General features: G+C 34.2%; 1 protein-coding gene across 3 annotated transcripts in view; it reads right to left on the reverse strand.

Annotated features, from left to right (window-relative positions):
• The window catches only part of Dcc (DCC netrin 1 receptor), a 1,126,179-nt gene that overhangs the window by 319,011 nt on the left and 793,355 nt on the right, over nt 1-13,813 (reverse strand). The window lies entirely within an intron of this gene.

Below are 13,813 nucleotides of genomic sequence, written 5' to 3' on the forward strand. Positions count from 1 at the left end.
TCCAGAGCCCTTAAGTTGATTCCTGTGTCCTTGGTGACCTGCCCCTTTGTTTATTGGAGCATTTCCTTGCTTTTATTTATTTCTTTAGCATTTGCTTGTATTCTGGCTCCTCTGGATCCTACTCCATCTCTGCAATCAGACATTTCTCCAAGGATTTCTGGTTCTTTTTAAATAGAGAATGGGGTTAAGGACAAAGATTGGAATGCTAAGTGTGTTAACTGCTCCTTCAATATTTCTGCTTTTAGGTCCTTTTGGTTAACAGAGCTAAGAAACATGCATGCATGTAGAGATATACACACTTATTTGTATATATTTAAATGTAAAGATACATATGCTATACATATTTTCCATGTATATTTCAATCTATCTTTATCCAGTTTGATCTTGCTTTTCCATTCCTCTGTGATGTGTTCTTTCTCCCACAATGAGGACTCTCGCTGCCAAAGAGCTGTATTTGACAGACATTTTATGAGTGGCCTCGGCTCCATAAATGATTAAATTCTTTGACAAAGTCTGCAAAAGTGAACTTTAGAAGACAATACTAAACAACAGGAAATCTCACCTTGTGTCATGGTTTAATTAGACATAATTCTATTTGTATTATAAAGTGGATGTTTTGCGTGATAAGAAAACAAAGTGAAATAAAAGCTTGTCTACTGACATTGTTCAACTGTATTTTCACAGGGCATTATCTTAAACAGTGAAAATTGTTTTTCCATTTTAATGATTACTTATATATTCACAATAACTCTGTAAACATTCAAAGAAGGGACATTTCTAATTTGAAATCTGTATTCCTGAAAGGAAGGAAGCAGAGGAGTGACAGAACCGAGACTCAGTGATTTTCTTGATACCCATATACACTGAATATGAAGGATGCAGGATTTTGACAGGGTTCACACAGTGTACATAGGTGTGGTCCTGTGGTACATGAAATATCTACTAACTGAGTGCTTTCCTTTCTGCTCTTTCTTGGCCGAACTAAACTAAGACTGGTTGATATAAATGTGACTTAACCTGGGAGCAAAGACTCAGGCCCTAAAATGACTAAATTCACTCCTGCTGTGCTATGTAATGCATGCAAGGATGAAGATAGAGCTAAGACCTTATTTTCTAGAAGAGCACTCCAGGAAGCCTCATATGTGTCTGGGACAAGGAGGAAGGAGTCAATGTTTTGGAAGTTTCTTTTCAACCATCCCATCTGAGCATAACAGAGTGATGGGAAACAATACAAATAGACTACAAATGTCAAAAGGCAAAAGAAGAAAATGATTTGGCATCTCATCTGACCCCTCGTGTGCATAGTAGGGGGCAAATTTGCTGTGAAGGAGAGTATGAGAAGTGTCCATGACATGACACGGGAGTTTCCCGAGGCTCTACTTGTGGCGGGAAAGAGGCTCTGAATGGCTCATTTGCCTGAGGTGAGCAAACGAGGTCTGGAAGAGAATTCTGGGAAACTACTCTCAAGGGCAGGGGCTAAGCACTGCTCAGAAGGGAAAGAGGTGCATACCTTATCAATGATTCTTTGAAGATCACTGAGGTTTGGGAACCTGTGGCAATCAGATATGCCCACAGCACATGAACTTCCAAAGGGTGTTGGGGGAAAAATACACTCTTAAGGATATTTGCAGCTCGAGACAAGAATCTCAAAAGAGCAAATTTTGGATCACATTCTTTCCCCCGGTAACTCCAGACACTTGGGCTAAGTATCCTGTCTTTTTTGAGAAAAATGATCAGAATATTTCACTTAGTGTTCTAAATAATAAGATCCACTATCTGCTCCATATGGTCATATACAATGCTTGCTATATAGAAAGCATTCAACAAGGGCATGTCAAATGAATGATTTTGATCATTTATGATACATCACAAACCTAGTTCTTGAAACATACTATGTAGTTTAAACCATGTAACTGTATTGAGTCATTATTGTTACTACAATGTAGTTTAAACCATGTAACTGTATTGAGTCATTATTGTTACTACAAGTGATTAGAAATGAATGTTTTCCTAACTCATCTGATGAGAACTAAAGTGGATATATGCATCTATGTATACTGCATACAAGTAAGCCTGTGTGCCTTTTACCTATGTTGTGATTTCTTTATATGTATGCAGCCTACCAGTTGTTAATCAGAAAACACCAGGCAGTAAGTGTCCTAATTTGGACTCATTTAAGACCAATAATACTAACCCTAATCATATGTTCATCAATTGTATTTGTGTGTCTTAATGCTCATTGTCCACTGTTATAGAAAAGTGAGTGCTTGGGTTTCCAGAAGGATTTCAAGCAGAGATAATAAACACCAGAAATGAAAGGGAACATTTAGAGTATTTAGTTCAAGTATTCATAAACACTGTATGTGCTCTCACCAATAGAGAGCCAATCCCCACTGTATTTGTTGTGGTAAAATTTCCAAATGCCTTCTTTTCCTGAAAAGAATCACCCTTCAGTATTAAATTATTTCCTATTTTGACTCTTTTGTCTTAAAATATTATTTATTTTATGACTTTATAGTATTGATAAATTTTAATATCCTCAGATATTAAAATAAAAATAAAACCCATCTTCATTTATATATAAATAGAAAGATTAATCCAATTATTTCCACCAAATATACATGTATTTCATTGAGAACATATAAGTGCTTTGATTTAAAGCAAATGCTACCTGTATGTGGCATATTCTACCCCATAACTTTTCTCACCAGTGTCAATTCTGTTTCACTTAAGCTTTTATATTCCTATTCTTCTGCACAAAAGTGCTATAAAATCAGCGTCACGAATTCCCTATCAGATGAATATCTAAAAATATGTTTAAGTACAATTTGTAAACTTTACATATGTGATGCATCCCATGCATATGAGCTGCAAGTGAGACATAGAGAGATGCAAAGATGTTCAAAGATGGGAATTAGATGTGCAATCAATACACTTAACAGCTTCTGCCTTCCATTTCATTACATTTTTTGTATGTCAGTCAAGAAACTTAATGGCCTTAACTGTTCATCATTTTTAAAATGTCTTTAATAGTCTCCACTGATGCCCTCCGTTGGACAATAATTTTGTGGAAAACTGCATCTAATTTCTCTCCATTTCCATTCAAGTTACCTACTTCTTCAAAGAACAAAGATTTCAGAATAGATGAATAATCTATGCAAGTGACTCATCAATCAATGTCAGGCGAGTCGACTACTTTTTTAAATTTAATATTGCATTACAGTAGAAATTCATAGTAACAGCTGTATCGAAGAATGAAATTAAATAGTTACAGCAGAGTAAATGAGATGTAGTACATGTCACCATGTGCCCTGAAATAGTCATTTTTGACTGTATATATAAATTTATAACATAACTGAACACTTTATAATGAGGAATTCCTGCATATTAACCCCCCCAAATTACTTGTGAAATTAGCCCGATCTTTAACGAAGTATGATTAATCACATACTCCATAATCATATTTAAGGCAGGATGGGTGTGTGTGGGGGTGAGGGTGAAGAAGGGCTGGTTTTCATGGGTAATGAGATACAGTTGATTAATTAAAGAGGATCATCAGGAGATATGGTAACTCACTATGACAATGAGCTGTTATTGACATCACGGAATCTGTGAAGTCCCTTAAATCGTGTGCCTACTTTCAAAAATGCAATGAGTACAGTTTTGTTTTGTTTTTGATGTGTAGAGTCTGTAACTTCTATTTTTCTCTGATAGTTCCTAATGGACTAGATGATAACACTGATTTCTTTTAGTTCTGACAGTGATTATCATCAAATAATTTCTAGAAATTTTTAATTAGTTATGATAGGAAATATGGCAGTATGTCACTTTAAAGAGATATCATCAACTTTTAATCAAATGCTTGTACAATCTTTCCAAAGCTAAACTATATCTGTAAAATAGGTATCTATTTTAAAATTTACAAATATTCCACAGGCATTTGAATTCATCTCTTTTAATGCACCAAATAATTTAAGTTTTACAAGATATTGTTTCTGATGATCATGATGCAATATAACATAAATAAATTAATCTCTTTTGTCCTTTTTTGTTTTTATTTAAATATATATTTAAGCATCTGTCATCCTGACTTCTAAAACTGAAATTGTGGTTTATCAAATACATGTTTCTCAAAAGAGTCTTTGAAGTTTAAATAAGTTCCTTTCAAATAATAATGTCAATGTGAAGATTTCAAAGAAAAATGCATTCCACTGTCTTAGTACTGGGAGAGGCTGATGTCTCTTAGTCATTATACTGATGTTTCTCAGCTGGAAGTCCAAAAATGAAGATAAATTCTGGTGTCAGAGAATATGTAGTTGAGCACTTGAATATTTAAAGTTCTTTTTTTAAAAAAAGAAGACTGTGTAGTACAATGAGTTCTAAGATTCCTAAATTATCAACAGCTATTATTTCTTTTAGAACTAAAGCAAGAGTGGTTATTGAAAAAAAACTGTCACACGTGTTGTCATTCAAATAATGAACTATTAAATCGTGTGCTTTCAACTCAGGACAGAATTCTGAGGATAATTCAATCTCTATCAGTTTACTGAATTTAAAGTTATTCTTGATTCTAATTTTAAAGATGGATAACAAGGAATCTAAGTAGTTATGTATAGTGATCTGACTGGTCTCAGACCTCAAATCTGTCTTCCTTTCAGCCATAGTTTATACTGCTGATGATTTCCTCAATGAATGTGCTTAAAATGCAAACCACTTCTGAAAGTACTTGCATTTATTGATAATAAAGCACATGCTTTGATTGCTTCCTTGATTTACTTCTCCTGTAGTTAACAACTTTAATGATATTTTTATGAAATCTCTTTCTATTCTGTATGGGGTATGCAACATCAAAAAGCCTTCGGGCAATGTAATTATTAACATAAAGAAACCCCTTCTTAACTGAACCATACACAGTTAGGAGATATGACAGTAATTTGGCAAGGAAGAAGTAAAAATGAAGGAGTAGGTTTCAATTACAAGACCATAGAAGTCTGACAAGACTGAGTAGGAGAAAGTAGCTATTGCCTGTTCAGTTTACATTTGGTTTTAATAGGTACTGTCTACTAAGTCATGATAGATATACTTAATGATGTCATTTTTTATATATGAGTGTGTATTTACATATATAATAAATGTAGACAGAGACATATATTATCTGTGATTCATATGACATATAATTGATGCATATTTTTATTTTTGATAGGCTAATAGAAACAGCTGTAATTTTCTCTCTGATTAAATAATTTTGAAAGATTTGTTGGATTTAACCTAGAAGGTGAAGTGGCTTGATAATAAACGCAATTACAGGAATGACTCTTTCAATTCTTTTGGGAAGATATCCAGCAGGGCAACAGCTGGGTCAAATGGAACCTCTAACCCTAGTTGTTTGAGGTATCTCCATACTGAATTCCACAGTGGTTGCACCGGTTCATGCTCTCACCAACAGTGGAGAAAGATTCCTTTTTATCCCGAAGTTCCTCTTAAAAAGCTTCTGCACTGCAACAGAAATCACCAACAGAGCTAAGAGACAACCTAAAATATGGGAAAAAAATTTTACCAGCTGTTCCTCAGACAAAAGTCTTCTATCCAGAATATACAAAGAACTAAAACAAACAAGCAAAAAAACAAAAAAACCAAAACAAAACAGACCCCCCAAATTAAAAAACCCAATTCAAAAATGGGCATCTGAAAGGAACAGACATTTTTTTATACAAAGAATTAAAAGCAACATATAAACATATGAAAAATGTTCAACATCATTGGTCATTTGAGAGATGCAGATGAAAACAACACTGAGATTCCACCTCACCCCAGAAAGATTGGCTGCTATCAAGAAATCAACCACTAACAAATGCTGGCAGGGGTTGTGGGAAGAAAGGAACCCTTCTCCATTGTTGGTGGGTGTGCAGAATGGTGCACTGTGGAAATTTATATTGCGATACCTTAAACACCTAGGATTAGAAGTCCTATTTGATCCAGCTATTTCCCTGCTGGGTATCCTCCCAAAAGAATTGAAAGAGTCATACCACAGTGATATATGCTCACACATGTTTATAGCTGCATAGTTTGTAATAGCTAAAATTTGGAAACAGCCCAATTGCCCATCGACTAGAGACTGGATAAAGAAGATGTGTTTTTTTTTTTTTTTTTTTTTTTTAATAAAATGGAGTACTACTCCTTCACAAAATATCAGAAACTACAGGCATTTATAGCTAAATGGATGCACATTGAAGCCTTACTCTTAAGTGAAATAAATAGGACACACATAAGTAAATACTGAATAGTTTCTCTGGTGTGAGAAACTGAAAATGTAAATAAGGATCAAAATGTATACTAGATAATGTGAAATAGGAAGAAAAGGTCCAAAGGGGAAAGGAAATTTGGAGGGGTATGGAAAAAGAAAGAAGGGAAAGAAATAAATATCAGAAAAGGATAAAACAGAAACAAAATCTTTGTAAATAGGTAGGAGTGAAGGGGTTGAAGGGCAGGAAAAAAATAAGAACCAAAAAATATCATGTAAAGATGTAGATCCCCAATGATGAATGTCATTGTAATGTTCACCTAAACTGTATTAATAAACTTAATTAATTATAAAGAAGGAAGTCTGGAACTGGCCTCAAGATAAGACCTTTCTTTTTAGGAAAATAGCTCAAGACTTCCATTAACACACCAAGCTGCAGTATATGTCGGTGAGGTATGTCAAGTATTTTGAATTGATTTTGGGAAATAAAGGCAATGTCCAGCATAGTGAAGATTCCTGACTTTATGTTTAAGATTTCAAACCAGTGAAACCAGAGACTTCCATGTAATGTGTAATCAACTTTTTATGATTTAGAAAACCGAATAAAATACCAAATATCAAACATTGAGCATAAAAACAAAGTTTAGTCAGATGTGCTTATTTTTACATTTAATATTTACTATTAATGAAGATTGGTGTCAAACAAATCACATCATACTAACTCTTAAAGTATTTTCCCAACTAACTTGGATCTGCTTACTATCCACTGTAATTAAAAAGTTTAAAAAAGAGTACCACCTGATTTTAAGGTTTAATCAGACCTTTTTTATGTATTTAGCATTGAGTGCTATTTCCTGCACTATGACATTTATACTTTATTAAAACAGAGAAAACACCTGAAGTTAAATAATAGGCCATATATAATCAAGGCTAAGAAGAGATGATTAAGTATACAGGAAGTTTAGAAATAGAATTACTAATGAATACCTATCAAAATACTATGGGGGATGGTCATGGGAAGTTTGGTCAGGAACATTTCTTGAAGAACAATTAAGATTTTCCCTGAGGGCAAAAGGGACAGAGTTGCTCAAGCATAAAGGACAAGTCTCATGAATCAGGAAACACCAGTGTGAATGAGTTTGATGGGTATTGGCCTTGATATTGGATTTTAAAGAATACATCTTAGAAGTTGGCAAATATAAAAACTACCAGTTGCTTGGAAAAGGATCTCAGATGATAAGACTTCAAGTAAAAGTTATGAGAAAAATTTAAGGAGAATTGAATTAATCTCATATTGAGAAAGCAAACCATTTTTTCCAAAGGATGACATCATTATAGTGCTTTTCTAATTTGATGAACATCATCAACAGTTCAAACAATGTTCTACCAAGCTTCGCAAAATGTAGTATGTATTACGATGCTGGAAGGGGACCAAATTAAGAAGTATTATATACATGTTCAAGCTTCCCATAGTAAATCTAATCATTATGTACAACAAACATGTACTACAATAACATATTTTAAAAGAAATATATTTTTTAAATAATGTAAACATTCAACTCTTTCTCAAGATGCTTCTCTAAAAATTCATGTTGGAAAGAAGTGTTTATAAAAGAAACTAATTTTCAAAATAATTTTTTAAGAAATTATAAAAACTTGAGAAATTTTTAATGAAATAGAAATAGTGAAAATGTGAATTATCTGTGTAGGGGAAAAACAGACCAACATTGAGTGATTTTTTTTTTTTTTTTTTTTTTTTTTTTTTTTTGTTACCGGGGATCGAACTAGGATCCTTGCACAGCGGAACCACTGAGCTAAATCCCTGGCTCCTGGGGTGGGAAAAAATCTTAATTTTGAATCCTGTTTTCATTTTTAATAATAATGTATCCTTCAGCCAATTTCATATATACTCAGCACGATTTTCTCAAGAGGTCATATTTCTATATTTCTATATAAACTAATTTCTACATTGTAGATAGGATGTCACATATAAAGGAAAGTGTTTAAATAATATGGTAACTAATATTGTTAATCTGAAATCAAGTTCTTTAAACTTTTTCATAATTTGAGTTTCCCACTAGACAATTAGAAAAGTATTTTCTCTTCATTGTCAGGATTGTTAGAAGAAGTGACAAGATGTGTGTGGGAGGAGAGATGAGAAATATTGCATTTCCCTGAGGCCTGGCAGAATGTATGTAGCACTCATCCATGGTTATATTTACAAATCAAACCTGGCCAAGCAAGCCAGGCTTACAAAGAAGCCAAACTTTTTATGAAATGTCATCACAAATTGAGCCTTTCTACCACCTCATAAATAATACATATAGAGTTGGTTTTGTTATTTTATTTGCCTAACATGCAGACCATAAACTGATGTTTAATTCTTATGGAAGTGTCACAAGCAGAAATCCATCAGAAGGGCATTTTCTGGACTCTTGATTTGAGACTCCTACTTCTATGAACATCGAGATTGTACCTCTTCACACAAAAATCTCAGCTCTCTATAAATAGCTATGCATCAGAGAAGCAGGTGTCTTCAGTTTATGCACAAGCCAGTGTGTTTCCCATGGCGATAATGTAACTAAATTCCAGCAACCTCTGAGTTGGCTTGTAACAAGGTTAGTATGGGAAGAATCAATATTTGATGCTTGTAGTTTTAGTAGAGCAATAAATGACATGTATAGATTGTTTTTATAAAAGAGCTTTCTGTCATTTATTAGAAGAAAAGGAAGCAGTGATATTTCTCAGACAGGCAAATGAACAGATTTTTCTACTTAATGACAGAAAAAAAATCCTACCTTAAAAGATACCATCTTTTGGGGGAAGAAATTTATTATTTATCTGTTTCCAAGCTTTAAAAGATAAGCAACTTCATTGGGTAAACAGGCTCTTTTCGGAGGGACTATAAATTGAAGAAGAAATTTAGAACTCTATTTTCCTAACACATAATTTTTACAAAAGTCAGAGTTCTAGTCTACTTTGACATAGGAAATGCCAGCAAATCCCCTCCAATAAATCTTTCATATTAGAGACCAGCAGTAAAGAGTGTCACCTCTAGAGTCAGAGACCCTGGGTTCAGATCTGGAAATTTCACTCAGGCTACATGGTCCAGGTCAAGCTATTTAACATTTTTGAGTTTAAATTTCTTTATATTTAAAGAATGAGTTTTATACCATTAGCTAGTTGCAAGTTTGTTGTAGAGATTAATAGTAAATCTATAAATGGTGTCTATTACAAAGGAAGTGCTCAATACATTTTAGCAACTTTTAGTGTACCAGGAATTGAGAGAATTGAAGAGAGAAACAATGAGAATAGCCACTTAATTCATAGTTCAAGGAGGATGGACAACAAGCAGCCAAAAGGAAAGAAATTTAAACAAGGTGTGAGTGAGCCAGGAGCCAGAATATACTATGCCTGAAATAATTTTGGAGGATTTTGATCTTTATTCTAAGATTCAATAAAGAACAGTCATGTTTTGGCATTTGTTGCTCTGTCTGCCATATAAAAAATGAACTTCAGTGAGCAAATGTGGATGTTGGAAGACTACTTAGTAGGATAACTTTTTAATTCCCTCCCCTTAAAAAAAGAGGTTAACAGATTTAATTAGAATGATGGTAGTAGAAATGAAGAGAAGGAGATAAAATTGAAAACCTTATTAAAGACAAAAGCAATAGGACTATGGCTAGAAGGAAAGAAATGAAGAACATGAAAGCTTCAAGAATGACTTCTGAAAGATGATCTGAATAACTGGCAATTCTCGGAATTTACCTCAGAGATGGGAAACACCAGGCAAGACTAAACCAGGCAGGTGTGTGGGTGGTAGCACTATGGGTATATGAATATTACAGTTTTGGCATCATGCTGAGTTCAAGGTACTACACTACATACAGCCATGTCCTGTTGTACATTTATTCCCACAGTCATAACCTCGTATTTTCCCGTTTACTTCTCATTTCTTGTGTTAATTAATTCCACACCTATTTCTATGAAAGGCTTCATCACAGATTTTTAAAAATCTTCTTTATGTATTTCTCCTGCAATTTTCTCTTTTCTTTAGCCATATATACTCAACTGCTTTTTAAGAACATTAGCTCCTCTCTAGACCTTGCAATCATCTGTTTGTTCCATTTCTACCTAACCTAGCTCCTCTAAACCCATGCTTTGATCTTTTTAATGTCACTACAAATATTTTCCTCAACTAACAGATCAGACACTGCGAGGACACTTTTTTTTCTGAGCAACATATAGGCATACTGAAATATTTTGCTCAATTTCTTTGACACTTGGAAAATAGAGCCCAAGATTACATATTTTTAGAGCAGTAGAAATGGTAAAAGTTTTATTAACAATGAAGCTGGGCACACAACTGACCTTGAAAATCCTGAAATTAATATTCACTTTGTGACTCTACTGACATTTATCATTGAGAAGCACCTTTAATGCCCTTACACATACATGCATGCAAGGGAAAGATTGATAACCACACAAGGCAGAAAACCCCGTTGTCCTGTATCTCTAGGAAGCATCTCAAAGGCTCCTGGTCTGCTGTCTGAACCACCCTGAGGATTAAGTTTATTTTATTTCAGTATTCAAAAGATAAGAAGTTTATTAACCACTTGGAAGATTTGGGCTTGCTCAGAGATAGCAGCAGGGAAACAGACTTCAGCAGTAAATCATCTCACAGAAGTTAGAGAGTGACTTCAAATAAAACTGAATGTACGACACTGGTGTGTGCTTTAGATCAAAAAATACCTTTTCTTTTCCTAACCCATATTTCTTTGTTTTTATTTCCACTGGTGCCATAAAGTGTCAGATCAATTAGAAAAAAAAATTGTAAACATATTCAAAGATTATTAATTATGATATTTAATTATGGAGTAAAATAAGAGAAATAATGCTTTAATATGAATTGTACACAGATCTTTAGAAATTAGTTTTTGAGATGTGTTAAATTCACTCACTCCATTTAAATAAATCTGAAACAATGTGATGTAAGACTAGAAACTTTCCTGACTTCTTGGCTGGCAAAAGACACTAAGATTTACATGTAAGCTATCACTATCTACTCTAAATATAATTTAGCCGGGCATGGTAGCGCACGCCTGTAATCCCAGTACCCGGGAGGCTGAGGCAGGAGGATCGCTGTGAGTTTGAGACCAGCCTGGGCTACATAAATCTGAAACAATGTGATGTAAGACTAGAAACTTTCCTGACTTCTTGGCTGGCAAAAGACACTAAGATTTACATGTAAGCTATCACTATCTACTCTAAATATAATTTAGCCGGGCATGGTAGCGCACGCCTGTAATCCCAGTACCCGGGAGGCTGAGGCAGGAGGATCGCTGTGAGTTTGAGACCAGCCTGGGCTACATAGTGAGTTCTAGTGTAGAGTAAAATGTGTGTGTGTGTGTGTATCCCAATATATATAAAATATTTTGAAACATAATCAATATAAAATCAAATGTTGTATTTTACCTTGTTTTCATACAAAATATTTAACATACAGTGCGTATTATATGGTTACAGCACACTTCAGTTCTGGGAAGACACAATTCTGGTGCTCAATGGCTACTTGTAGCTGGTGGCTAGGATACCAAATGTTACAGACATAGCTCATAGGTAGCATGCTGCTAGGATAATTCAGAAACTCTTGGATGGGAATGGAGGGAAATTCTGTATTTCCAAAGAAGTTGGCCAAAACATGAAAATACTGGTGGCATAAAACAAATCATATAAAAATGCTAAGTAAAACTTAATGTAAATGCTGTGGCATAATCTAAAACACTAGTGATAAATCTATTATACTGTTTTTTTGTGCTTAAATACATATTAAATGATGAAACAAATCACTGTAAGTAAGATCAGTTAATTCCTGAGGGTCTTAAGAATTTTTCTAAAGAGTCAGGAGTGAATTAAAAACTAATTGGAAAAATGATACTAGTAAATATGAGTTTTTATTTCACTGAAAGTCAGTAGGAGAGGGATTTGCATCAAGTCATCTGAGGGTTAAGATGAAGGCAGTGATTTGTAACAAAGAATAGACATCATGTGCCTAGCATGTTCCTCAGAATAAGGTTAGTATATCCAACCAGGCTGGTTTAATCTCAATAATGCTGAAATTTAAAAAATATCATGGAGTCATTGCTCTACTTTCTGAATTAATTCTTATCAATGGAGAACTAATAAGAATTTGAACTCATTAGCAGCTATTGCTAAAAAGCAGTTAACGTTTGATTATTTTTTCATTTCTCCCAATTTGCCATTTTTAATGAATTTGCTAACAGAGAGTAGTGTAGTAGGAATGTCACCTTAATTTCAAACCCTAAATTTGGACAATTAGTCATTTCACAATTAATGTAGGAGTTAGGTTAGCCAGAATTCTTGTACATAGAAGATTTTATAAGTAGATGCTGACATGGACAGATTTTTTTTTTTAAGGTAATGACATATAATTAGTATTTCAGGACATGGCTGTTAAAATTAGAGCGCAGTTGTTGCATCAGTATCTGGGAGCAAAGAGCCCTGGTGATTTTATCAGCTGAGGGTCAAAGAGTGGAAATGAGAGTATATGGTCCATATCAGCAGCTATTCTCACTGGTAGCTTCAGCAAACTAACTCTAGTGCACTTTGTTCACTTAATAGTCCCCTTAGCATTTAAACATTAGCATTTAAGCACTTAAACAGACACCTTAGCATAGTCTAAGCATTTAAATGATTTTGAATGAAAAAAGTAATTGTTTGATGAAATAGAAGTCTAAATACATATACAAAGAAATATTGTTCACACTTCACTCAGTCTTTAATCTGATTATATTCAATCTTGCTAACACCCTGTCATTTGTAGGTAAGTATACTGAGTTGGACCAGCACCCCCAAATTCATGTACTTGTGGAAACTCAGAATGCAATCTTATATGGAACAAGGTCATTGGATTAAGGTAAATCCTAAACGCAATGTGACTGGGGTTCTTCTAAGAAAACGAAACAACAAGGGTTGGGGATTTAGCTCAGAGGTTCTGCCACCCGCCTTGGAAGCCCAAGGACCCAAATTCAATTCCTGGTTCCAAAAAAAAAAGAGGAAAGAGACTTGGAGACAGAGGGGAGAAGGCCATGTAAAGATGTAGACAGAGATTGGAGTGGTAGGTATAGATGCCAGTCATAAATTCCCAGAAGCTGCTGGAAACTAAGGAGAGGTAAGCAAGGATTTATTTCTAGCACCTTTAGAGAGAACAGGACCATGGAGTCCAGAAGCCTAGGGTTAAGAATAGGGAGGTGAGCCAGGGTTTTATTTTAGCTCAGTGGCACTGTGCCTGCCTGCCTTGCAAGTGCAAGGTGCTGAGTTCAATCCCCAATACAAAAAAAAAAAAAAAGAATGGGGAGATGATAAATTGACATTGTTCCTTAAAACAACCAATTGCTAGTAACTTTTTAGGGTAGCCTAGTGAATCAAATAGGTATTGTGATTCCAATTTTATAAGAATAAATTAATTAAAATAATGTTACTTTATATAAAAATATAGGCAATACCTTAGTGTAGAATTCAGGTCTTTTTTTTTTTTTTTTTTTTTTTTTT

Source organism: Fukomys damarensis, unplaced genomic scaffold (genome assembly GCF_012274545.1).
Source record: "Fukomys damarensis isolate Sample0158 unplaced genomic scaffold, DMR_v1.0_HiC HiC_scaffold_30, whole genome shotgun sequence".
NCBI classification, from domain to species: domain Eukaryota; kingdom Metazoa; phylum Chordata; class Mammalia; order Rodentia; family Bathyergidae; genus Fukomys; species Fukomys damarensis.